The following is a 27697-nucleotide window of genomic DNA, read 5'->3' as shown; positions in this document are numbered from 1 at the left end:
ACATGATAGTTTGAGATGGCAGGTGAATGAAACTTCTTCCTGTCACAACTGTGTCATGGTATAACTAGAAAAAATGCAATTATGCAGTTGGAATTTGAGAGGGATATTAGAATTAACATAATTGTTTCTCTAAAGAAATGGGAGGATTTACATGTTACTGAGAAAACTAAAAATACCTTAAAGAGACTTGTTACATATGGACTTTGGTTTTGCTACCATTGAAATAAACCAATTTTTCTCACTAGGAAAAAAGTGTGGTTAATCACCACTGCAAAATTTCTCTCCTGACACCTTCATTTCTAATTTTGTCTTTCTAATATCACCCTATGGGTTCTGCAATCATATTTTCATGGATATTTATGCATTTCTCTCAAGTAAGAACAAGCCAACATGACACACTACCTGCTCTTTCTGATGGTAATACTGGCTGATGCCTTTATTATCCACAGTGGACTCTTTCTAAATTTTGGATGCTTCTGAAAGTAAATAGACTAAACTTATTATGTCTATTCATTTAATGTGGTATATGATTTCTTTGGTGTTTGGTCATGCTTTTTAAAATATAATGATAAATTATAAGATCATCTCCATCCATTTGTTCTTTCCACATCTGTTTGAACAATTTTGCCTTTCTTATGCAACAAGTTTGGGGTTCTTTTGCGTATTTTCTTAGTTTAGCTGTTTTCTTCCCTGGTTTTGCATTTGGTTCAATTATGATGAATTCAATTCTCATTACAATCATTGTCATAATCATGATGATTTGCTGAAACGAAGAACAACCAAGTGGTCCCAGAAGATTACAGACTCCATTACCCCCATAAAAACTATAGTGTAGCACCATGGACAGGAACAAAATTAAAGATTAATTCTACCATGCTACCAGTGTCATAAAAAGCCTCCTTAGTGTCATAGTTATAATTTATTTTTCTGCACATATCAAAGAAGATCATACAAGTTGAGCACTGTTTGAAAACTGCTCTTCCTTCAAACGTAATCCACAGGTATGGCTCTGTAAGTACCTGATTCCACTATAAGCATCATATGTACGAATGGAAAAGCTGTTTATTAAGCTTTTACAGTCCTTAATGTTAATTACTGCAGTTAATGACTGGAACTGCAATTAGAGTTCAACTAAGGGTTTTCTAAACTAATAATGGGGCCTCATGAATATTGCTCATGACTGTCTACTGGGAATTATTTAGCAGCCATTAGACTTATTATGTATAGGACCTCAGTTTGAACTTTCATGACTCCTCTTCAGATAAATTAGTGATGTCCTACAAACTCATAAGACTATATCTTCCATTAGTTCTCTTTGAAAGAAAGACAGTTTTAAATGTACCTTTGCACCCAACAAAATTAAAATAAAGACTTATAACACTGAACACAACATATAAAAATTTCCTATATGAGAAAATTTATTTTACTTTTCTCTCTGTAATGCAGAATCCCACTTGGAGGACAAAGACCACCCTGACACTAGAAGCAAGCTTCGATAGCAAAACTCCTCAACACTTTCAGGTCACTACATCCTTAGAGAAGTTTCACAACAGAAAGGTAAGATTCACAACAATAAGGTAGATTATACTTCATCCTTTCAGCTAATAACATTCCTATAAATTTGACTTCTTTATGAGCATTCCTGCAATAAAACTGCATTTGTTCTTAGAAGATCTGTGTCTGGTCCACACTACCATAACACAGACCTCTTAAATGCATGTCTGCAAAAGATTGTGTACATACTTGTCTCCAGGCTTGTCAGTGGATTCTTGCCTTCAAATTACTTGATCTGTTAAAGCTAAGCCTTTGTCTGCAGTTTTGGGTCCCTTAACAAACAAGAAGTTTGCCAAGGGCTCTTTGGCCATTTCCTGAATTCTCTTTGAAAACAGGACCCAGTCAATTTGCTGCACTCCTGCCCTGCTCACAGCTCCCCATGAAAGTGGCTCAAACTAGTACTCAGCTCATGTTTTTTGTCAGGAGACTCTCTTCTACTGTATGCCTGCCATATGATCACAATGTCCTGAGACCATAGGTTTTAAGGCAGCTTTTTGGCCAGACTACAGTACTGATGAACATGAGCTTCCTCAAATTGGTCCACGCACCAGACATTCTTCCCATGATAAACTCCTAACAATGTTTTTTTAGAAAACACTGCTTTCACAAAATGTCACCTTCATTTATTTGGCCTAATATTTTGCTTAGCTTTCAACCTAGTATCCCTACAAGAACTGAAGAAAAAACCCCCAGAATGTCTATCACACAAGGGTACCAATGTTTTAAAACAGCTCACGAGTTTGTGAATTTTAATGAAATCCGAAATCTCCAGGGTTTTTTTCATAATTATATCCTCAAAAATTATTTCAGTGTCACCAGTATGATTTGCTTAGTAGCCACTGTTTTATCTGCTTTGCAATCACTTATGAAAGTGGAAGAAGTCAAAGTGGAATTAATCTATTTCAAAAATTTGTAAGTAAAATCCAAAAGGATCTGTACATGTCCATCCAAAAATTTGATATTTGAACTCAAATTTATGTATTTACTTATTTAGATGATATTTTTTTAATGGAAAGTCTGGAAGATGCAGTGCTCTAAGCAAGCTTTAAATGCAATGTATAAATACAGTGAGGTTTACATGGTGGAATGTGACCTGGACTTAACTCTGCACAATGGACACACATCTAAGGTGGACACTTTGCCCAGGGTGGCTTTTGTGTTCCTGAATTTTATTGAGCAGTCTCTTTCAATAACTGAAATGAGGACTGCTCACAGATGCCAGATCCAAGTGTGACAGGGAGAGTCTATCCAGAATAGGTCCTGTCTGAGTGAAATGCTGACACTGAGCTGATGTGACAAAGCAAGAACTTTTCTTCCATTTCTGTATGTTTATCTGCACTGAGCTGTGTCATGTGGTAAGTCATGCCAGGTGAAGAATGCAGAGATTTCCCAGATGTGGGGACAAGGAGATAGAACAGATGTGTCACATTTGTTGCCTGTAATGCATCTATAAATGCACTAGCTACCTCCTTGCAATACTGTACCAGAATTACATAAAACAAATAAACTGCATCAAAATAAAGCAGAAAGAAAAGGTTTTTTAGTCTAAAGAACAAGTGAATGGGCCCAAGGGTTTAATAAGAGAAGTTAAGTTAGCACAACAAATTTCCAATAAATTTACTATACACTGATAATTCACTCATCATGTATTTAGTCTTCTGCTTGTTCATTGTTCTTTCTGGGGTTTTTTTTGGAGTTTTTTTGTTTGTTTTGTTTTTTTTTTCTTTTTTTTTTTTTTTCATATAGAAGTGGTGATTAATGGGCTGCAATGAGGATCAGGAGATCTAAACTAAAGCTCTTGCTCGGCTATGTATTTCCTTCATTACTTTAAAAAGTCTTTTTATTGTTCAGACATCCCTGCATTGAGAGTTACCATTTGGAAATGCCAGTAAGTTTAAGAAGATATTGGAGACAGTCTAGCTTTGATAGCATCTGCAGAATAACTTGTTTAGAGCAAATATATTTGGTATCTTTGAAATGAATGGTTATCTGCAGGATCTTCTATCAGCAGCATTCATCAGGATTTTTGTAATCTTAAACCAGGACTGTTCTAGGGTTTGAGAGTATACTAATTCACTAAAGATGTATTGTTAGCTGGAGAAGGGTAAAAAAAGAATAGTGTGTTGATTACAGCAGGGAGTGACCCAGGATGAACAATTGATATTATTTCCAGCACTGTGGAAGAAAGGATGGGTTTTTGGGACCATGCAGGGAAAGAACATGTTGGGTTGGTTCACCTGTTTTTCTGTGTACAGAATCAGCATTTCCTACACCAAGATGTAACCTACAAATTTTCTGCAGTTCAAAGACAGGAAAGGACATTGATCTTGACATTCAGGCTACTTATAAATATGCAAATGTAGATGCCTTATTCTATCGCTCCTTTAATTTTATGGGATGAGGTTATAGACAGTGTTCCCATACTGAGAGAGAGCTCTGACTGTAATTAGGAAGATGCATGAATGAAACTCTTGGCTAAAAGTTCAGGAAAAGTGGAAGGTGAGCTGAGGGCAGACAGGGATAGGATCTCTTCAATGGCACAGCTATAGTTTACACAGTCCTGAATTTCCTATCCATCAGTAATGCTGACTATCTTTTAATACCAGAACCAGATGCACTGTAGCTTTCTAAATGGGTAAAAGTGGTATGAAAAGCAGATACAGAGTACAGCATAACAAGTAATGTCCAGCATGCACTAAATACTGAGGAGCCAAGTTGAAAACCAATTATATTCAAATAGCATGCACAAACCTGCTCTGTTCTCATTTGCTGGCAACAAGTCCATTTAAATAACAATATCTCAAAGCAAAAAAGAGAAGGAAAGCCTCATGAAAGCCTCTTTCAGGGATAACTGCATCACCCCAATCCTTTTACTTTGCCTCTTCAAGGAACTCTTTTTCCCTGATGTGGAGATGAAGAATTAATTATCCTGTTACATAAAATGCATACTCCATAGGGAAGATGCATAAAGCACACAAGAGATGGACACATTTTTTGTAGAGTAAGGTCACCCTCAGGGGGTGAGAGCACAAGGAAAAGTGCTCACTGAGTAATTACTATTTCAGGATGCTCTGGAGAATTGCAGGCTTGATACCATCTGAAAGAGCCTATGATTTTCAATTAACCCTTTGCTCCTTTAGATTGGTAATTACCTCAGTATATATTGGGGAGCAGAGGAATTGGAAATGGTTTCATTTGCCTGGTGGTCAATGACTGCCACAGGTGTGAAACCAAGGCAGGGGTGTCCTGGATTTGTTGTTAAGTGCAGGAGATTCTCAGATCTTGAGGAAGACCTCTACTGCAAGGCTGGGAACAGACAAGCAGAGAGCGAGCTTCAAGCTTACAGTCTTATCTGTCTCTAGCTAGGTCTGAAAGTGCCTATCAGTGTCCTGCTGACCAGGTGATGCTGGCAGGCTGAAACCAGTGCTGGATTGCACTGAGGTTTAGGGGACAGGAGACAATGTTATGTAAATTCAGTACATGCTGAGGCAGAGGGTATCATCAAGGAAACTAAGATATGATGAGTAAAAATAAAAGATGAGAAGATTTTTGAGTTAAGGAGGGGGATGGAAAAGAGGATATTCTAAGGTGTATCAGGTTATAAAGGCTTCATTGTATTTTAATTACTGCAAACTAAATCTCTGCAGTAGCTTATTAGACACATACTATAGTTTTAATTAAGTAATTAGGGAGTTTGATGAAAAATACAAGGATTTTAGCATTTAAAGTATTCTGGAGAGTGTATAGGCAGGGGAGTCTTTTTTCTCAGCTGTCTCCATACTATATAATGATTAACCTTGAGTGAAATGTTACAGGAAGCACTGAGAGCTTTTATTCATGAGTCACAAGCATAAAACTTGACCCAAAAGCTCTTTGGAAAAACTCTGCAAGGAGAGAACTTTGTCAGCATGAAGTCTGTAGCACTTAGGTCAAAATGTGCATTCAGGTGCCAGGTAAGGTGTGGCAAAATAACATTTATCTCTTAAAAGGACAGACTTAATGAGAAATATCCATAGGAATAAGCAGAACTTCTTTGTTACAATGTGTTGAAGAGATAGTGCAGTTGCATTTAGGTTATGTGTGATATAAGTTTCAGATTTATCACTGAAAGATCTTGAAAGAAAAAATATAGTATGAGAAAGTGAATACAGCTATCCTTATAGCTGGTATACTCCCATCATTCACTGTGTAAACTTATGGCCTCCAGAGAGTAATGTCATGGGATTTTCATAGAAAGGACAAATACAACCCTATGGGAAAGATACATTATGCTTGCTCTCTCTTGAGACAGCAATTGGATTTGTCATGGAGACTGGAAACCCAAGGTCTCCAGGTTAGCACCAGTGCAGAATGTGCCCCTAGAAATCTTAAGGTAACTGCATGAGAGCTGATAACATTGTTCAGTTGGGAGAGTCCTTCAGCTTTTTGAGGTAAAAAGAGTAATTCCATCCTAAATAACATTAACTACCTAAAATCTCCTCAAAAGAGTATCTACTCAAACATATGAATACTGAATAAGCAATATAAACTCTGTGCTGGTAGCATGCATTTGGTAGCAATCTAGTTTGTTATTAATGAATCAGTATATTTTGCTCAGTGGGGCACAAAGACACATTTAATCTTGAAATATCATTAGCGTTGTGTTATTTTGTGGCACATTTCACCTCAAAGATTACTGCATTCACTTCATCTTGAGTAGAAGGTCTAATCCATCAGTTAGTGCCATCTCATTATAGTTCCATCAGAGGCACCTAATGACTTTGGATACCTAATACAAGTTTGTAGGTGATTTCAGAATGTGACTCAATGCACTTGGGAGGCATGAACAGCTCTCTTATATCTGAGGAAACTAGGAAGAAAGGGAGAAAGAAAGAGGAGCCAAAAAAATGAAACAATTAGAAAGAATAACTCTCTGGCTGCTGGAAATAAGTATTTTAAAATGACAATGTATCCTTCCATAATTAAATATTTAGATAATTTTTTATAAATGAATGTGTATGATCTGTTACAAATATGAAACTATATAGCAATTATAATTATGTTTATTTATATCTATCTCTATATTACCAATTTTATCTCCAGATCCATGTTGATATATACTATATACACAAACACGTGAATAGAAATGTGCACATTCTTAGAATGTGTAAATACATAAGAATTACCTCATTTCATCACTAAATGCAGCCAGTTCTATGCTGGAATTAATTTTCTATTCTAGCTGCACAAAAAGTATTCAGAAGAAGAGGATTTGACTATTGAGTCAAGGAAAAGACAGAATGCTATATACCAAAATAAGATAGACTGCTTAAAAAACTGCAGAAATGTCACTGTAGTTACAAATAGCCTGACACAGTCAAGTTTCTTACTTTCATTAGAGATTACAATTCTGTGAGGGTATAAAATTCATCTCTGTAGTGCAGATTTTGCAGGTTGGTCTGGGCTGGATCCTAAATCAAAATAAAACAAGCAGAATTGCTTGGAGGGTGGCGATCACCTTTGTTTGGCACTTAGAAGTACCCCCCACTATCCAGCTGGTTTGCAGCGGGAGTGGGGTCTGGTTGGTTGTTTATTCTTTCTGGTTGAAGTCTTCTGACAACATACACCATCTAAGTTTCTCCATCTAAATTTTGGGAACTATTATCACTCCTCTATCACAGTATAAATAAGTCTGAATTCTGCTACAAACTCTGTCATTTGAGATCAGAGCAAATTAGCCAGAAAACCTACAGAATCTACATCTGTGGAAGTTTGCAAGTTTGCTCAGCTAAGAAAGGGCACAGCCATTATGCTCTCAGGCTGGTAAGAGACCTGCTCAGAGCAGAAAAATGGTCTTGAGACACCCAGAGGGGTCTCTTACAAACACAGTTTCCATGATTCTATAAATATGCTTGACTTGTGCTACAAACACTCCAAGTACTGGGAAAAAAACACTCCAAACTTGTTAAAATATTATAATAATTTCAGCTGGGGAATTCTGAATGTTTTCGATTTCTTGTTAATTTATTCCTGAGCTCTGAAATGTTTAAAAACCCTGAAAATAAATGTCTGACTCACAGAAGACTTTTTTTTATGAAAATCTACCAAATTCACAATTGATTTATTTGAAACTTGGAATTTTAGACCAAAATGAAAGTAAAGTCTCATAATTTGGAATGAATGCCAATACTATGCCAGATTGCAACATGAGTGAGAAAACAGGGGATGATGGCAACAGAGCAACAGTATAATTGACTCAGTTTAGCATTTTCAGGGTTTTGCATCAGTAGCTCTAGCAGGAAACAGACAGCTCTGCTTTTTGGCCACATCAGTATGCAACCAGCACTGAAGAGATCAGCAATAACCAGTGAGCTGAAAAAATAGTTTTCCATGCACACATCTGCTAATCTGAGGCAGAAGGTATTTGGCTTCATACCTCTAGAGTTTGGTGTGAGCTCCTGGTAGTTTCCAGTGGAGAACAGCCCCCCTTCCCATCACTTTTGTTCTGCAGCATTAACCTGCAGCAATTGTTTAGAAAATAGATATTAATATCTTAGTCTTGGGAAGAGCTAAAAGAACATCAATCTAAGGCTTTATTCAAGCCTTTGGATGTGCAACACTTCTTCTCAGTAACAATGTCCTGAAAACAGAGCTAAGGACATTTCCAAAGATTGCTTTTATATGATCCAAACCATGACTTTGTTACAAACTCACACACAGCCTAGAGCAGCAATGTTAATGTTTGAGGGCTTTTTTTATCAAAGAAGCCTATTCTAAAAAAGGTGGGAAAATAAATTTGTAAGTGGGATTTCAATCTGCTTTATTATGTCCTGTAATTGTTAGAATCTTTATTGTTTGGTAAATGTATTTAAAAAAAAAAAAAAAAAAAAAAAAGGGAAAAAGAAGTACATGGAGATTAATGGGATGTTTCCTTAAATAGAAAGTCAGAATGGACACCTGAGAGCTTTATCTCTAAAAGTCTTAGTGTAACTGAGGATCCTTAGGATAGAATTTCAGATGTCTTAATTGACAAGATGTGTAGTAATACTCATGTGCTATTCCACAAGAAATTTAGCTTTGTAACTATGACTACTTACTTTTAGAGAGAACTGGAGGAAGAAATAATCCATTTTATGCAAAAGTGGAGAAACGTGGCTTATTTTCATGAATTTGAAGCAAGTAGAGAACTCACCCAGGTTGCTGTACCCTCTGTAGTCTACCATGTTCATAATGCACTGTATCACAGCAAATTAGCTCCTAACTCCCTCAAGTCTTGGCTCAGTATTACTTGACTGACCACATTTCATTTGCTGAAAAATCCTTCTATTTGTTTTGGTGGGCCTTTTTTTTAAGAAATGGAACTTGGAATGATACTTTGTTGGCAGATATATTTATCTCCCAGGGCCATGAGCTGCATGGGTGTAAGCGAGGGCAGAGCTTGGCTCTAAATGACTGAAATGCTATGCTCCCCTGGCTGTGAGATGCAGTATACAAAAATAACGCAGAGCATTAAAACTTCATGAGTAGCAGAAAGAAGGGTTGGAGTGGCCTCCTGCATCCCAGGGGCCTGCAGAAAGGTTTCTGTGCCTTCAGCTGGTCTTGCTGAGCTGGAGAGCCCAGAGCAGCTCCAAGGGGTGGGCGCATGGCTGGAGTGCCACGCTCGGAGGCAGCAGCAGCTCCTCCCTGACCAAACCTGGGCTCACACAGCCTGGAAAAGGGTGGGATGGGCCATGGCTGTGGGTGCAGGGCTGCTGGTGGTGGGGGTCCCACCATCAGCTCACCATCTTTCCAGAGCTGTGTCCGTGCTCCCTGCAGTTTTCCTGTAATGTGACAAGCAGATGAATCTTCTACATTCTGAATGAGTTATAGCTTCTGTGGCATACTGTCATGGTAGCAATGAGATAACCTCCCTGGACAGTTCAGTCTGTACAAATGTACTCACTGCTCCATAGAGCATTTCTGTTTTCAATCATTATACCTATTGGATGTTTCAGAATGTGTGATTTTTAGGTAAACTGAAAATGAAAAAAAAAATACAAGTTAGGTTCAATATAGAAGAGAGGCAGTTTAATGAGAGAGAAAAGCTAACACTGCAGTTCTTAAAGCACAGGGGAAATTTAAGCATGGAGTACCAGAAATGGGATTTCAGCCTTTGCTCTTAATACGTGTTGCATCTAACAATTCCATTTGTTCCACTGTTCTTCAGTGCCAGAACTAAGCAAATAGTTTGCAATAAATAATTTAGCCTTTGAATTTAACCTTCATTCCTGCTCATGGAGTCACAATGTACTGGTTGTAGTGGTTTCAAACTTATTTGCAACTCAAGATCATGAAACTTTTAGGGCTGAAGCGAAGTTGGAGATATTTTTTATTGTGATGTGCCAGTGTGATATGACACTCCCAACTGATCACAAGGTACTGCTTATCTTCTGTGATCTGATGAGTGCGGTAGGATGGTGAGGAGGGAAAATGAAAGCTGTCATTTTGAAATGAAGCGTGAATTTTGCCTTTTGAAAAGATTAACATCTTGATACTTTTTGAGTAAGGAAAGTTGACATGGAGTTACTACGAAAAACAGACAGGTCTATTTCTGACTCAGTAATTTTAAATACTTGGTCCAGGGTTGCATCTAAAGGGAACACTTGAAAACAGGGCATCCTAAGACATCTGCCAGAATAAATTTCACCTTTTGCATTGTGAAATGGACTTTCATGTCAATGAGGAAAGTATTCCCTGATGCCTCACCTACAAAACAGTGGCCAAACCCAGGTCACTTTGGGTTGTGTTTTTTTATCAGTCTTCCATTCCTAGCTCTGGTAAAACATATGTCTGTGATTTCAACCCAAGAGATTGTTGGCTTTGGCTCAGACAGGGCCATTTCTTTTGCAATGAGGAGTCACAAAAATTCGGCTAAGAAAATGCCACAAAAGGATTTCTCATACTGCAGCTCAAGGCATGCAGAATAAGCTGTGAGGATTACTGCTGAGCTTCTTTTCCAAGGAGAGAGAGAGAAGAGCAAGTTGCATACATCTGACATCATAAAATACTACTATGGCAACAACTTACCTGCTTAACATCCATTTGTAAGGAGAAAAAGAGTACAAGTATGAGAAACCAAATTATATTTTATCTGCTATTCTTTTGGTGGGTAATTTTATGTCTCAAATATTATGTAAGTTTTCAGAATTAAAAGGGGAAGCTTTGGCACTGCCAAAGTGTCAGTCTTTCTCTGGGTGATTACGTTGGAAAAATAAAGCCTCATGAGTCACCTTGCTGGAAAACTACAAGGTTTTGAAAGATCTCAATAGTGCAGGGAAACTTCATGTATCTTCCTTTCTGTTTGGAAATGAGAATCGACAATATTTAGAATGGGTTTGGCAGAGTTCATTAGAGAAAAAAAAAATTAAATTCTATATGCAAATGGAAAAAAGCACTAGAGTAAAACAGTAATAAATTGGTATCAATCCAAAAAACAATGAGGGATAACACATATTTTAATTGATCTCTCAGCTTGTAAAATAAATGCAATTTTTTTATAAGTACGCATGAAGTGCTTAAGAATTCAGATAGGTTTCTTACAGACATCCATAAGCAATTTCCCTTTAGCCCCAGTGACAGATAAGTATCACAATTTTCTGGACAGTGAGGATTGAAATCACAGAAAGGGGTCTTGATAGTCTTTTGTTTTTAGAAATCTGAACTCAGCTGACAAAAAATATTAAAAATTCCATTGTTTTTAAAGCAGAGATGAAATACCTAGACACTAAAAAAAAGATTGAATTCTTTTTTAAAGGTATGAAAACAGCACTTACATGACAAAAATATTTTCCTGTTTTTCTATCTTTATGTGCTTTAGATTTTCCTTTTGAAAAACAATGAGTTCTCATTTATTATTTGCAATCTTAAGTTTTCTCTCTTCATTTATATCCATCCTTGACAACATTCAATTCATTTTCTAGCAAAATTGGATAATAGGAAAAAGTGGAATGAAAAACATCCTCAAATTTAAATGCAGAGACACTGGCATATGCAGGAGTAAATGCCAGGTGCTCTGCACAATCCAAGGATAATCCTTTTGTGTACTACATGAACTTGTGAAATCATTATCCCAACAATTAACCAGCATGATTAATGGGACAGGGGAAAGAAAGAGAATAGTTGCTGCTGCTATTCAGTTGGTGCAGAATGTTCCCCTGACTTCATCTATTTTACTGTACATCTTACTGGGGTGTCTTCAGTCTTTTAGAAAGAGAGGCTGCCATGAGTTTTGGGCCCAGCTATTTTTGACTGTAGCAGACATTACACTGATGTTGTTGTACTGTCCCAGACACCATTCTCTTTTTATTTCCGATGAATGTACAGGGTCTAACTAAATAAATCAAAATCTAAAAAAAAAAAAAAAAAAAAAAAAAAAAAACCAAAAGTGAAGAGTGAAGGGAGGGAGAGCAAGCAAGGCACAAATCAAATGAAGCTGAGTTTGCAGGCTGTGGCCTTACTCCCACTGGGCCCACGCAGCACGTGCCTTTTTATCTTAGTGCCTTTAAGCTATGGTGGTCTGTTCAACCTTCTGGGGCTACATATGTCTCTGTGCCAGGATAATTGTTCTCAACAGCATGAGCTTAACTCTATCATCCCTCCTGCCTCTTGACTTACTGTAAATTAAACAGTGGCTCTATGAAAAAAAAATATGAATCTGGGAAGTTTCAGCTGCTCTTTAAAATTACCTTTTTAAAAAGATTTTCTTTATGGGAATTATGGAACATTTTTCTGGTTTCCATATGATGGCATGGAAATAATTTTAAATATTCCCTTTGCACTTTTTTTGCCTTTTTTTTTTTTTAAGCTTCTGAAGCAAAGAACAATCAGAAAGAAATTAGATTAATGGGGAAAGAAGACTAGACACGGTTAGACAATATATGCATGGAAAACATGCAGGAGACAAATTCCCATTCAGAGTTTGCCAAATTACCCACAACTTCTCTTTCAAAGCCCTCCTAATAATGTGCCATTTTATGCAAAGCCTATAAGAATTGAGTTAAAAGTGTATGAGTATCAATTACATATTATGGATGTAAATTTTACAAGCCCCCTCTTCTTGGTAGGAAAGGGGCAATCTTTGTGCCATGCACAATTGAGAATGCTCTGTCAGCACTGAGCAAATAATAAAAATAGTAATAACAGTCAGTAAGGCTCTATAGTTCAACTCACATTTTAACTGCTTGGTCTAAAACTCAAGCAATATAAAGTTTTCACAGATGTTGTCATCCTATCTGTACCGAAAATGTTCTTTAACTCCTTAAAATCCCTTAAATGTCTTGTTCTTTTACATACTTTTGTCTTTTCAAAAAATATCAGGAAATGTTAAACTTTCTTTGTCTTCATCCTAATGCCTTTCCTAGCACCTGGTTCAATTCAAATAAACATTTTTTTGCAGAGACTTATGCTTAGTCAGATGACACTTTACCAGCACCTCTTATGTTGGCATCTTTATTCTCTCTCTGGAAATACCTTCATTGAATGATTGATTTTATTTTTGGAAAACACCAGAAGAGGCTATCTTTTTTTCAGAAGAACACAAAGAATGGAAATCACTGAGCCATAGTTTTATGTTCTTCACTGGAATCTGTCCAAACTGGCATTTAAGTCAAAGCAGATAGCATCATGTGAGGGTTTAGCTCTGTCAGCTGGGCAACTGCAATTTTCAGTATATACATTATCGTATTGCTGTGTGCAGTGGCAACAGTGCTGATACTGCTCAAGGTTTTAGGTCTTCCTTGAAGAACAACCATGATCTTTCATACAGATTGTGTGTTTTCTGTAGTTCTGATAATTGTTTCCCTTAATCTACAACAAAAAATTACTTCATCTGAAAGAACGCAAGTTTACTTCTTTTTCAGATGATGTATTAAGATGCAGTTGTACTGCAGCATAGCAAAATTCTTTACTGAATTACTCTCCTTGCGTCCTAAGCTGGGCTGCAGAAGCCCCATGTCTCTGTGAACTCAGGACTGTCAGAAAATTCTTGTGTCCTTTTCAGGCTTTTTACACAAGGGATTTGAGGTTAAGCTCCAAAGGGAGCTTTACCAACAGATCTTGAAGGCTATATGGGATTCTTGCCCAGGCTGCAATGTCCTCAAGGAAAATTCACAACTTGAAACTTTTTTTATCCATCCAGGTTTTAAAAAGTTCTGTGTTGGCCTAAGAATCCTCCTTAGGTCTTATATAGTACTGCACAAAACCTAAAATAGTTCTGCTCACAGAGTGAAAAGGTATTCTGAAGATGAAGTTTCTAATTTTAAGTAGCTGTTACTGAGTATCCCACTCAAGTTATAATTTCTTTATTAGCAAATAAAGTTCATTGTTAATTTTCCACACCCTTGCTATGCTGGTCTCTGTAAAAACAGCCTGTTTCATTACCAGGTTTGTCACAGAGGCAGTAAAAACTCTGTTTCACTGATTCACATAGTTGTGAATAGTGATATTACAATAGTTTATAATGGCATTCCTTATAGAAATCTGCTGCAGATGTTTATGGAAACTTGTATTTGCTAGCTGTTTATACATACATTCTGAAGTATGTATGTGACAGTATGCTCACACCTAGTGCAAAATAAACTCTGGTGACATGACACTGGTAAAATGTCCAAGCCTGCAATGACTGCTGCACACCCACAAGCTGAACAAGCTGTGGACACCCATGGTCCATGACACCCATGACACCAAGATCTAGGACACCCATGTGCCTAGATCTTCCTTTCCCAGCACCTCAGCATTTGAAGCCCCACCATGATACACACAAGGGTGACGTGTGACCCCGCTGTGGGCCCTCCAAAAGAGGGTGGCAGGACATGCTCCTAAGGGATTTGAGGAGGAGTTGTGAAACACTTCAGAAAAAAACAGAAAAAGTAATGGCCCAACAGCAGGAGGGTAAAAGTGTACGTGGCTCTCCCTGTTGTCACAGTCACTGTTCTTTGCTCATACTGTCCGTGTGCCCGGACATGTGCTCTGAGCTGGCAGATGCTCCTTGCTCCTCCCCACCACAGCATCAGGGGTCATGCAAGGCTAACAGGAAGGCACAAACCCTCTCACGAGTTAGCTGAAAGACCAGTGTTTGGCCCCTGCCTTAACACTGTCTTGTTCCTCATCAGTGCAGATGAGCTGAGAGATCTGCAATTAGACAGCTGTAGGTTTCCTCTGCACTAGTGCAAAAAAATATTCATACCTAACATGTAAGACAGGCCAGATTTAAGCTACATCTTTGCTACAGATTTTTGTTCTGAGGAAATATTTGGCTTCTAATTATGGCTTCTTGGCACATTGCTGTATGCGTGGAATTTGGCAATATCTCCTGCATGTAGCCTCTTTAGGTCCTCTCAGTTGGCTTTGTTTAAGTATCTGATTCATTGAAAAACTTTGTACAATTTAGGCCTGGTGCAAAGCCAGTTTAAGTCAATGCTAAAGCAAACCAGGCCTTTATATTCTCTGCTTTGGTATGGATTAATGCATGATGTTTTAGGCATTCACATTAAACGTCTCTAGCCCAAATCCTTGTAAATAATAATAGTTGTTTAGAGTATAAATGAAGTAGTAAAACTTACATTTTAAGAGCGACTTGGGATGTAGCCAGAATACTAAATAAACAAACCTTACATATTTAACTGTTGACCATACTGAGCTTACTGAGAGGCTGAAAACAAAGGAAAATTTCCTCAGCTGAAAAAAAAAAATCTGTGCTAGGCTAGACAGAGAAAAAGAGGTTGCAATGTTGCAACAGAGTGAAATAAAGTAGAGACTCAGAAGATAGTTAAAATGCTACCCTTGTCTCTCTGAAGAAACCTGACTTCATAGAGGTAAGAATGTCTTTTTATTTCCAGAGCTTACTAAGGCTGTGATAGATGGGTATCTGGAATATATTTCTTCTTGTGTGAATGGACTACATATCACTATCATTAACAATAACTCAGCATGTTTATCACAGTGCATTTCAAGGAGGCAAGAAAACACACAGGTTACTGTTCTAATACTGCAATAAGTCATGAAACCATCAACTTACTCATTGTTTTTAGTATAAATTTCGTATTTCACAAGGTTTTTTTCTCCTTAGAAATGGCTTATGCAAAACATAACAGAAATATATTGGAATGCCATGCCTGAGTCTGGGCAGCATTTCTACAGATCAGTTCAAAGCAGAGTATTTCTTCACTCAAATGTGTTATGTTGACTGAATAATGTGTTAGTGCAGTCAAGAATACAGTATTTGTCATCCCTGACACTCTGAGAAGATATTTGCTCAAATAGAGTTCAGCCTAGTTCTGCAAAATATTTGTTGCTAGGCTCATGTTCACTATTTGTGGATAAGATTGGATGCCTCTATTATTTTTAAATTTGTTCCATCTAAGACACTATTCAGGAGTCTTACTGTTTTCAACATTCAGATTTCATATCAGTAAGAAGTAATTACCTCCCAGAGAAAATCCCCTTTTGTCCTGATTGAGGCCATGTCACTGCAGCAGAAATATTTTTCAGCAGCCACTGGGCATCCTTGGTGGTGACATCTGTTTGGTTGTCTGGTGAGGGATTGAGGTATAATCAGTCATATAGGTGTTGAATAGTATTGGCTTCCTGACAGACCATCAGAATGGCCATAGAAGTGGTTTAAAAATCAGCCTTTTTGTTTCTGCCACCCAGTGAAACACTATGATGTTTGGAGATCAGTTTTACTTGCAGTACTACAAAAATCAGAACAAGAAGTTACTTCAAAGGCAGAAAAATAATATGCTAACAGGGGAAAAAAATTAATTCCTTTGCCTCTCTGTTTTTACTTTACTGATTTGTGAATGACCAGCTGACTAACTCACCTACGGTATCAGAAACAAAAAAGTTAAACCTTCCATTTTCTCTAGAATTTCTAAATTGATTACATATTATTGCCTTAAATTTAGACAGAACTGTAAGGCCGAGCTTACAGTTCTATTGTTATTGTTTAGTGAATAAAAGATGAAGATTAACATGATTAAAGAGAAGTGAAACAGGGGCTCAGCAGTATTAACTCCAGAGAGTAATTCTCCTGGACACTACTGGGACTGTGTCCATGACTGAGGACAGAATTATGCTCTAAGGAAAGCAAAGAGCAGACCCTGTCTAACCAGTCCCTGGAGTAATTACAGGGCATGCTGTTTTCTCTTATTTTATGGGCATAGGCAGCCAGCTGGAAAACATGTGAGGAAACCAATGCAACTGGCATCAAATCTAATGTAACTGAGTTTAGACTAGCAGTTGATGATTATGAGCTATTGTTTGCAGAGCTGAGAGTGAAAGCAGGGACATGGCTACTGAGGTTTTGTGTCTCAGAGCAAGACCCACAGTAAAAAAACGGTTCATATGCTTAATTTTCACTGAGGGAAGATCACATGGGTAAAAGAAACTGAAGTAAAGATTTGGTGGGTATAGTCTTGACAGGAAAGCAAGCAAGAGAAATTTGGGGGATTCATCTCACATAAACTGTAGGCAATGTACTACAGATAGCTATATTAGAGCAAGTCACCCAGACTCCCTTTAAAGTCAGTGGAAACAAATAGTTGCTTTTAGAGTGTAATTCAACCTCAAGTAAACAACTAAAATATCTGTGACTGTGCCCCAGAAGTGTCTGTTTCTCTGTTCTAACCATGCAGTCGTACAGATGAGACTGTGCCCACCGCAGATGGAGATATGGATCATCCCATGAGGTTTCAGAGGGACAGCAGGAACAAGAGACTGACAGGGCACGGCACGCAGAAGGCAGGTGCTCCCCTGTTCAGCTCTCCATAGGCAGATGTGGAGGAAATCTGCAACTAACCCAGCATTTCTCCAGAAACCTTCATTTTCATCTTTCCCATCGTTTACTCAGTACCTCCACCTCTGCTAGCTGTATATGTTGGAAAACAAAACAGAAAAACATATTGTTCTTTCTTTATTGTTATATAATTTAAAAAAAAAACATATATAAGGACAGCTTCTAAGTATAGCAGCATTTCAATACATATTTTCCAAAATTAACACCATTTATTTACACATAGACCATGTATGCAGCAACCTTAGCTGCTATAAAAGAGGTTGGATTCAAGCCACAACCCAGAAATAAGTGCTTTTGCACTCAGTCCCAATGGTTTCACTGCAAGCTTTGCCTAATGAGTTCTCCAGACTTACTGCAGGCACAGCACTCAGCTGGGTTGGTGTCCAGACTTTATAGCTGCTGGACTTGAAAAAGTGCAATAAGATCTTAAAGCAGGGAAACTCAACCTAGATCAGCTAGCTAGCAGGACTTATTTATTGCCCAACTACTCTTACGATCCATTAGGGTCTCCATTAAGACCACTATATTGAAAAGACTAAAGAAATGGCAGAGGAACTGTTACTTACTTGATGTTATTAACAGCATAGGCAGTACCATAAACTTCCAAAAGCAGAAACATAAATCATAAGAAAGTTATTGTTTTTTTGGTAACAGGAAGCTAATAAAATACTTTTCTCACACTATTTCTGGAGACATTTCTGGCTATGCAACTATATGTCAGACAAAACCAAGACATTACAAGGTCCTTGAAGTAAAACTACCTGATGATACTATTAAGGAAGATACTACACTTTGGTGACCTTTTCTCTAGTGCTTGAGTTTGTATGTAGATGCTGTATTATATCAGAACATTTTGAGTTACACAATCATATGCGTTTTCTGTGACTGATGCGAAGCTTCCGTGAGTCATACAAAAATGGTGAAGCCGACATGACAAGAAAGAAAACTCTTACACAGTACTTTCAGAAAGTACTTCCATGCACTTGTTTTGTGATTGTTACTTTCCCTTCAGTGTTTGTTTAAAAAAACATAAGGAATCTCTGATTCTTTGGGCCTTGTTTCACTGGATATTTTCCAAGAACTTAAGAATCTAAAGGACCTTCCACTGCTTTATCCCTGTTCTGCAAGAGACAGTAAGTTAGATAGTTTCAGCCTGAAACAGTACTAAAGAACCAGATATTTACTTTTTCTGACTTAAAGGGAACAAGAAAATTTTAATATGCATTCTTCTCAGTAAGAGAAAGAAAATGCATTATAATGCTTTTTTATTGTGCATATGCCAGAAAGGAAAATATCACCCTCAGAATATTCCAGTCTTAAAAGGCATATTAGAAATGGAGCTCTCCAACTTTGCCTTCCAACTTCCCAGCAGCCAGCTGAGGCCTTGGAGCTCACACTCACACTGCTACATTTAACTTCCAGTATAATTCCTCACTGATTTATATTTTCAGCTTTCAGAACTGCCTGTGGCCATGAGTTTTACAATTTACGTGTTGTTTGAAAAGTACTTCCTTTTGTTAGGTTTAAGTCTACTGTCTAATAACATTTTGTATGACCCATTGTCAATGTGGTGCCTCTGCAATTTCTGCCTGGCAAAACCTGATTTTATAGATCTCTATTATATTTTCCCTTACTCATTGCTTGAAGAGGCATACTTTATTTAGTCTCTCTTCCCCAAAAAAGCTATTCAATAATCTGATTTTTATTGCCCTTTTCTGTACTTTTCCATCTCTACTCTATAATTTTTGTAATAGTGGGACCAAAAATGCACAGAGAATCCAAGAAATGAGTGTGCCATTGATTTCTACAGCAACATAGTAATTTCTGTTCTGCTTTGCTCTTTATTCTTTTTCTGACAATTCAGATGACGCTTTTTGCTCTTGTAACTATCAGTAGGCACTGAGCTGACATTTTCCAAGAGCATTCACAATGAGTCTAAAATCTCTTTCCTGAGGCTTATTAGACAATTTAGAAGCTCTTGAAGTATACCTCCAGTTAAAATTGTTTTTCTCACATGCACTGAACTTAGCAGCACTGAGTCTAATCTAATGTTTAACCACTTGGATGGCTGATACCGTGAGATGTAGCTGTAACTTCTCACAATCCACTTAGGACTGACTTTGCCATCTCACTATCCACCTCACTTTTTACTGCTCCATCTGTAAAACCTATCAATCTCTGTCTAATTTACCAGTGCAGTTAATTTTTTTATTAGTGCAGCTTATCTGAAGTCTTGGCATAAATTGCTTCAGGGATTCCTTTAATGTATCTTGTTTTATACTGTAACTTTTTCATCATTGTGTATGCTTAGTCTTCTGAGACAAGAAGACATGTTTGAACATTTTTTTTGTTCTGTACTTTTTCTTTCAATTTATTTCTTTTAGCTTCCCCCTCTTTTATTTTCAGTCTTGAGCTTCTATTTTATGAGATAGTACCATTAAATATAAAATGATAATATGGGCCTAAAATCCATTAATTTGTGACATGGATTCAGCATTTAATAAAGAGAACAGGGAATTAAATTATAATAGACTCCCTGTCAGAAAGCAATTGAAAAGTGACACCAGAATGTATTCCATATACTACTTCTTGTACCAAAGCTGTAGACATGAAAATAGGCTGCAGCCTACCTCTTAGGCACAATCTCCACTCAGAGACAAAAAACCTCCTCAGAAGCTGTGCAACTGTACAAATTGCATTTCCTTCATTCTTCACAAGAACAAGCAGCTGCTTGAATTATGACTTTGGATTTAAAATAGGAAATATAGCCAAATTCTCTAGCAATATGATATTTCAAGTCAAAAACCTTCCTGATGCACTAGGACTTATCTGAAACCTGCCTTTCATAAGAAAGCAAAATTTGCAGGAGCTTTTCAAAACTGAAATGTTCTATGTTTGCTGTTCTTGCTGCTGTTCTCTCCCTGTCAGCTCTAGGGAAATTTTGAAAACTTCTATCTCCTTGATTCTTATGTAGATTATAGAGTGGGAGGTGTTGGTACTACAAAAACAAAGTAATTGCTTGCCTACACTCTAATGAAAACTACTGCATGAAACATGACTGTCATAAGTGATGATGGCATTATCTAAAGCATTTGGGTTATATTTTATTTTAGTGACTGTGCTGATTATAAAATAAAGAGTTCAATTATAATGATATGTATGCATTCACTGGGGAAAAAACTTTATTCACTGCCACTGTTTCCTTCTGCACTGACATTTCTGAATCAAATAATAGCTATGAAATGTTTGGCCTGCTGCTCTTCTGGCTGGGCAAATTAAGAATAACTCTGAGAAATCTATGAAACCAATATAATCCTAATTTTTCTCAAGGTCTGTTCATGCATATTACCCCTCCCCTTCTTTTTTTTTTTTTTTATTTTTTTAAATTCCTTCTTCAAATTTACTTCTCACTACAATTTGAGTTGGGGCAATTTTGGACACCCATAACTAATAAAACATAATTATCTCAAATATTTCAAGGGAAAAAATATGTGACACTACATCAAGAAGAGCAGTCTTATATGGGAGTAAAACAGATTCATTCTGCTCCAAATGGTCTTCGTCTACAAATGGCATCATCCAGTTGTGACTAAGCTTTTACACAGAATGGCTTCTATCTCATCTTCCCTATTATGTAGTGACTGTGTTTTTCAACATTGATGATAGAGTTTTCTGAGAGTCTTTTCAAATGTTTCTGCACTGGGAATATTGTGGTTTTAAAAATGGAGAGCTTTCTCTCCCCTCTTAATTTGCTACTGCACATGGCCCTAATGTGCTCCTTTTCACTGTCTCTTTTTACATGTTTCCAGCTTGGTGCTTTTCTTGCAGGTCCAGGTCCTGTGTTGTGTGGCTATAGGAAGAGATCGTCTGTGTGCAAATTAAAAATTAACAAATTTTTTATCTGTCATACTTACAAAGAAGGGATGGAAACACAATTCAAGTGCATCTTAAAATATTAAAACTCACTACTGCTTTTGAAACTCAGCATGTCTTGGAAATAAAATATGGAAAACATAAAGCAAATTTCATAATTTCAAGAGGAAGGTGAAGATATTGAAAGAGGTCCTTGGACCTGATTACAAACTTACAACTGCACTGTCAACCATCAAAAATATTCCAGTGTTTTACTTCTTTCCCTAAAGATACTCCAATGCTAAGGCTACTGGTTTCTAAGCAAGGATGAGTACAGGAGAATTCGGTATGGATCCTTTTAATCCATAATTTTATTACAAGATTCTAAATGTTAAGCTTCCTAATGGAGCTCTCACACTACTGTATGAGGTACTTTTTAAATTTATTTATCCTTCCACTCTAGAGCACAAAAACTTCTTTCTTAGAACATAGGAAACACAGGGGACATTTTTCATCAGATCAAAAAGGTTGACATGCTTTAAACTCCTCTGTCTGTTGAAGTTTGTGGCACTTCAGAGTCTATTATAGGGTGCTTTTACTTTATATTGTAGTAGGATAGCTTCCCAAAATGTCCTTTCAGTTTTCCATTTGAGAGATGCGTGGGATGAGTAGATTTTGTATCTGCTAAAGCTATTTATTGTTTACCTGAATGTGGATTATATTTTGTTGCCTATAAGAAGGCAGTCATGGAAAGAGATAATATCATCACTTAATATTTAAGAATGGATAGTTTTCTTTTAATGGTGAAATCGATACTTGTCCCTAGAACAGTTTGTTTTACTTCTGAAACAGAACAATAAGCAGAATCACCAGATAGCTTTTCAGATTCCATAAATAAAAAAATCTGCTTATTAACTCTATTTTTATCCAGATTTTTGAATCTTGTTCTTGAGCAGTTACAGTGTTATTTAGTTAACCTCTAGTTTTATCATATTCTCCTTGGTTGTGCAATTCATTTAAAGACCTATTCCATATTTCACTGAAGGTTATACACATAGATGTGGTTATGGATATGTACATCTGTGTGAGTATTTATGGAATTGCCAGCCTGCAGAGAATTGCCTGTGATGTACACAGATTTATTTATCTGGTTATTTGGAGCATAGTTTCAAAATAATTGCCAGGTGAGATTGAGATTTTATTGCTGGTACTCTCTATTTCACAGCTTTGCTGAAGTGGTTTAATTATCAGCTATTAGAGGTGATAATTCATGCACCAAATCTGAAGGGAGCTTTAAAAAAAAAAAAACAACAAAATCCTCAGTACGCCTTCAATGCTGAAGAGTTCTGCATGCTATTTATACCCCCTTAAAGTTGCTTTTGCCATAGCAAATAAGCCATGGTATAGTGCTGCCTTCTCTCTTTTTTTTTTTTTTTTTTTTTTTAGTCATTTTATCCTTCAAGTTGTGCTCATTGCCTGTGGTTTTGTCAAGGGGCTGGCTGCTGTGGGCTCCCTGCTGCAGAGCCTGGCCAAATACCAGCTGTGCCCTACCAGGCCATGCACAGGGGATGCCTCCTGGGCTCAGGACTGATGAATACACCCCAAGTGCTGACCCGTAAACCCTCCTTCAAAGATAAAGTACTTGAGCAAGGTGTTTAGCTGAAGCTGTTGGATATGGGAATAAAACAGGGGAAACGACACTCCCGTGGGAAGCAGTCATGTGGAAAGAGCAGAAATATATCTGTACTTTGAACTATTCTGAAATAATAATATCAATACCTATGCATCTTCCATGGAACCATGTTACTCTGATGTCTGTGAAGTTAAAAATAATGTTAAAAAATATCTTACAGACATCATCTATTTCTGATTTGAGGTATGGATAACATCTAGCAGACTGATAGGGTAATACATGCCAATAACAACTTTTTTCTTTTTTCTCTATTTTTTTTTTGTCCAAACAAAGCTGAATGTGTTTGAATCCAAGGCTTCTCAAACCCAGGCGACTCAGGCATCTTGGTTTTCTTTTGTTTGTTTTATAAAGCTGTATGTACCCTGAAGATGAAATCTCTCCTTCTGTCACTTGTTCCTGTCTTGCATTCTTTCTCAGCTTTTCTCCATTTATAAAGCAAATAGAAAATCTGTTTTGAAATCTAAGGAGCAGGGTGAAGGTCTTTGTAGATTACAATTACTTCAATTAAATTGCTTTCTGTGTTAAAAAATAATAATGCTGTGCATCAGAAAGTGTCTTACCTGGAGAAAAGTTGGCATTTTTTCTCTGCATTTTGATGTAAGCTTATATAAGCCTATGAAGTAGCAAAATTATCACTATGGTTAATATCTTAAAATTCTTAATTAATTTTAAATGAAATATCTTTCATTATAAGTTTGCATTAGGAATAAAGTATATCTCAGGCATTGTTCCCTTATTTTTGCTGAAGCTTCAAATATCAAAAATGCACTGACTTAAGAAGAGAGAAAAAACCCTAAAACAAGACCAAGAAGTAGAAAAATCAGAAGCAGTTTATACTTAAAGAAAAGAATTCTAATTAGTAAGAATAAGATAAAAACTAACATAGAAGGAATAGAATTAGAAATATACTTGAAAAGGAATATAAGCTAAATGTATTATTTATGTTAAAAAGAAAAATAATTAAAATAAGGAAGCCAGGGAGGTCACATGATTTTAGTTTTAAATTTATTGATATTATATGTCAAGAAGTTTTTTTTAGTTATACATATTTCAAACTCTCAATTTCTTCCTGGTTTTCTTTGGTTTTTTTCCCATCCTAGAAGTAAATTACATCTTCTCAGTCTATATTTTTTTATTATATTTGAAACTAAGTTTTAAAATAATATTCCCTATTTTTCACAGTCACTGGAATTGTGTGTTGCCATTTATTTGTTTTTCTGACTAGCATTTTAGAGAAAGAGGCTTCACTGAATGTCCTAACACTGCTTCGGTGACACCAAGGACTCCATCATCCTGAAGTGGCAATTGAGGGAGCTATTGACAGACCAGAGGAAACACCACAACTTACACATTTCTTCAGTATCATTGAAGACAATGAGGCATTATGCCCTTGATATTATGTGCTCTGGATTTTGTTCATATGGATTCAGCTAAAATCCTTGTCCATACTGGATGATAGTACTCTGAGTGTGTTGTAAAGAGGTAGCGAAAAAGGAAGCAGAGGAAAAGTAGAGATTTTTTGGGGTTTTTCTGTGGATAAAAATACATTTCTTTGACTCATTTTACCTCAGATGAGTATGTTGCGAGAATTTTTAGTTTAGCTTCTTATTGCAGCAGATGGGGATCCCAGCTGCTTGTTTCTTCCCACCCTGACAATCTGGTTATATCAGTTTTTCCAGCAGCTTGCATGTCGAAGGCTTAATCACAAAGAAAGAGACTCGAAATATCCCTTCTTTAGAAAACAGAGCTGAAGCTAGGAATCAATTTCCAGATTTTCTTCTGACTTGGGTCACTGGTAGTGGTGATGCCCACTAAGGGCAGGGGCCAAATTTGCTAATGGCAGGGTGACCATGGACACTTTGCTTCTCATCAGGCAGCCTATTGTCCTCTTCTCCTACCAAACACAGCTGACCACCAGTGCAAGATATTTCCCATCAGACTGGGACAAAGCAGACTTTGCACCTCTAAGTTGAACCTTGAAAATTTTCTCAGCTTTATAAAATTTGGGGATTTTATTTAATACCCAGTTATGGCAATTTGGCAATATGAACTATATGGCTCAGCCTCTTAACCCAAAAACTGTAATGGCAATTTACTTAGAGGGAGATCTGACATCAAATTTCAGCACTGATGGCTGTGACTCCCTAACCAGTTGTCTTGAGAAATTTTACTTTTGGGATTGTTCCTAACCTAATGGCGCAGAGTCTAGATGGTATTGAATCAAGGAGAAAGGCAACATAAATTATTAAATGATTTTGAAGAGTAAAAGAAGAAAGGAACAATGAAAAATTTTGAAAAGCTAGATAGTCACATTGAGAGTGTCTTCTCTGTCTAGTAAAGTAGGCATATAAGAAGGAAAAAAACCTAAACAACTGCAGGATTATTTTCATGAAGACTTGTGGAGCAGAATTTCAAAGTATTATAGGTAAGGTCTCGAACCCTTCTTCAGCTACACATTTAAAATGTAGTGAAAAGTCTAAAGAGTGAAATCTAAAAGGTTTGTTTAATGAAATGTTTTCCATAGGACCTTTGCAGAAATGGGAGGAAACAAAGCATTAATTACAGTAAGAGGAAAGATTTGCAATTTAGTCATTTATCTAATGATACAAAGAAATCTGTCTCTTTTCTTCCGTTATATTCTCTTTTATCTCTGTCTCTAAGCAAGACATTCAAACCAAACCTTTTACAGCAGGTAATGAATTAAAAAAAAAAAATCATGATTTTGAAACATTCAGCTAGCATAAAGCATTTGAGGTCTGCTTTTTGAAAGTTTAGTGGATTCACTGTTATGGGATAAATTAAGGAAATTTGTTTCTTTCACATGGCAAATTCTATACAGCGCTCTGTCTTCTGAAAATATCAGGTGATAGCTATCTTAGAATGGGCACACAAGGCTGGTGGAGATTTTGACCTTTATGTGCTGCTGCTGCTTCAGTGTGTTCAGCTCCCCAGTACTGAGTGCTGGCTGGAACTGCAGGCAGAAAGGAGCAGCCCTCTCTCCAGACGTGGAGCGTGGGGACACATATTAAACAACTCTCCATCTCCATAACACTCTGCTTCGTCTTCTCTGAGAGGTATATTGGGCTTTAACTGGATGGATGTTTCTGCTACGAGTGCAGAGCGAGTGCTAATTCCTGAGGGGGCTGTTGGTAGCCTCTTCAGAGCTGTAGTAAATAATGACCAAGTCCATGAATTACACAGAGTTAATGCACTGAGCCTTGTGTTCTCTATATGCCCTGTCTTGCATCGTAGCTGGTCTACTATTTACTGTATAGTCTGCAGTTTCAAACAATGTTTAGGCAATCTTTGACTATGAAAAACCTCACAAGTGCTCTGCTCTGTTTGCTGAACCCCAAAGTGTGGACTATTGCCCAAAATCTGACTGAACTATTCAACATCCTTTACTTTTTCAGCCTGAAAAAAAAATCCCATGGGATCTGCTTTGCACGAGAGACAAGGTTGATTTTCTTGTGCTATTTCACCACTACCAGTTCTAACCTGAAGTGGAAAACATGTTGGTGCATGAAAATTTGAAGATGTTTTCCAAACACTTTCTCACTAGCAAAGAGATGTAGTCTGAGCTCACATTAGATTCAACTGCTTTGTTTATTTGTCTTAGTGAAAAATTTGTCTCTCCTTCTACCATGATAAATCCTAACAAGGGAAAACACAATCTCCAAAAGCAGAGTGTACCAATGTGTGGAGTGGGAAACACCTTACCTAACTTTATCAGTTATCTTCTCCAGGTTGTCTATGTTCCATCTGTAGGTAAAGGAGAGAGAGAAGAGAATTTCTACAAACTGATTCACCCCATCCTGACTGTTTAGTGCAGGTGACTAAATTGCCATCTGGATGTGCCTGCCACTTGCTTTTTCTCCCTGCACAAGCTCTAGAGGAAACCTAGATAATCAGTTTAGACTAGAGAATTTTTAGATGAATGGAGATAAGTGTGATGACTCCTATCCTCAGGTGTGTATCTGTGTGAGAGAAAAAGCATAGGTGGTGGGAGAGATAAAAGATGGGCACCATTTAAACACAGTGTGAAGGTTATCTTACAGTCGCTCTGTATGTGTTTGCTTATCTTCTCTCTGCGTGTGGTTTTGTTAGTGTGATTTTCTTTTGCTCCAGGATAACCACAAAAAGAGGTGCAGAGAAAATGTTTCCAATCAGCAACAGGTAACACTGCCAGCCATTGGGTCCTGCTGAATATCCACCCAGAGGATCACCAACATCTTGGAAATCTCATGAGCAATACTTCAAAGCACAGACTGGCATCATGTTACATGATGCCTTAAGGGTTCAAATGGTTTGGAAGTGAAATCACTTCCATGGTTTCTGTGATTTGCATGTGAAATTGATTTTATTGGATTTATTTGATCATGAAGCAAAAGTGTTTCCCCAAGGAGTACAAATAAACATGTTACTAAAAACTGAGTAGATGTGATGAACCATAAATCTGGGATGCCGTGGCTGAATGTTAGCAAATTTTACATAACTGCAGTTATTTTATAAGGTTTTGATTTCCTGTATCAGTTCATGTTAGAGAAAAACACAACACTTTGAGAGGACAAATTGAATGAAATTCTGGTGGATGCCAAACCCCATCATTTTCAGAAGTACATTCCTGGGTTTGAAATCTATTAATATTTTGCACTTGAAACCTAGAGACATTGCTTCCTCTGACTGATTAATAATTTTCTTTGAAATGTTAACATTTACTATTTATCACAGATCCCTATTTAAAAGCCCATTTTTCTCCATCAGTTATGACAGTGGAAAGCTCAAAT

The 27697-nt window shown here is 37.1% G+C and overlaps 1 long non-coding RNA gene across 1 annotated transcript in view; it reads left to right on the top strand.

Moving 5' to 3' along the window:
* LOC146767540 (uncharacterized) overlaps positions 1-27344 on the top strand; it is a 59806-nt gene extending 32462 nt beyond the window's left edge. The window contains exon 3 of the long non-coding RNA XR_014954725.1: positions 1447-27344. This is a non-coding gene — a long non-coding RNA (uncharacterized LOC146767540). The remainder of the gene's footprint in view (positions 1-1446) is intronic.
* Positions 27345-27697: the final 353 nt, after the last annotated feature.

This window comes from Lonchura striata, chromosome 4 (genome assembly GCF_050655825.1).
Source record: "Lonchura striata isolate lonStrDom1 chromosome 4, ASM5065582v1, whole genome shotgun sequence".
Lineage (NCBI taxonomy): Eukaryota > Metazoa > Chordata > Aves > Passeriformes > Estrildidae > Lonchura > Lonchura striata.
Note: the sequence above shows the minus strand (reverse complement) of the source record. Positions and strands in the feature narration are given on the sequence as shown.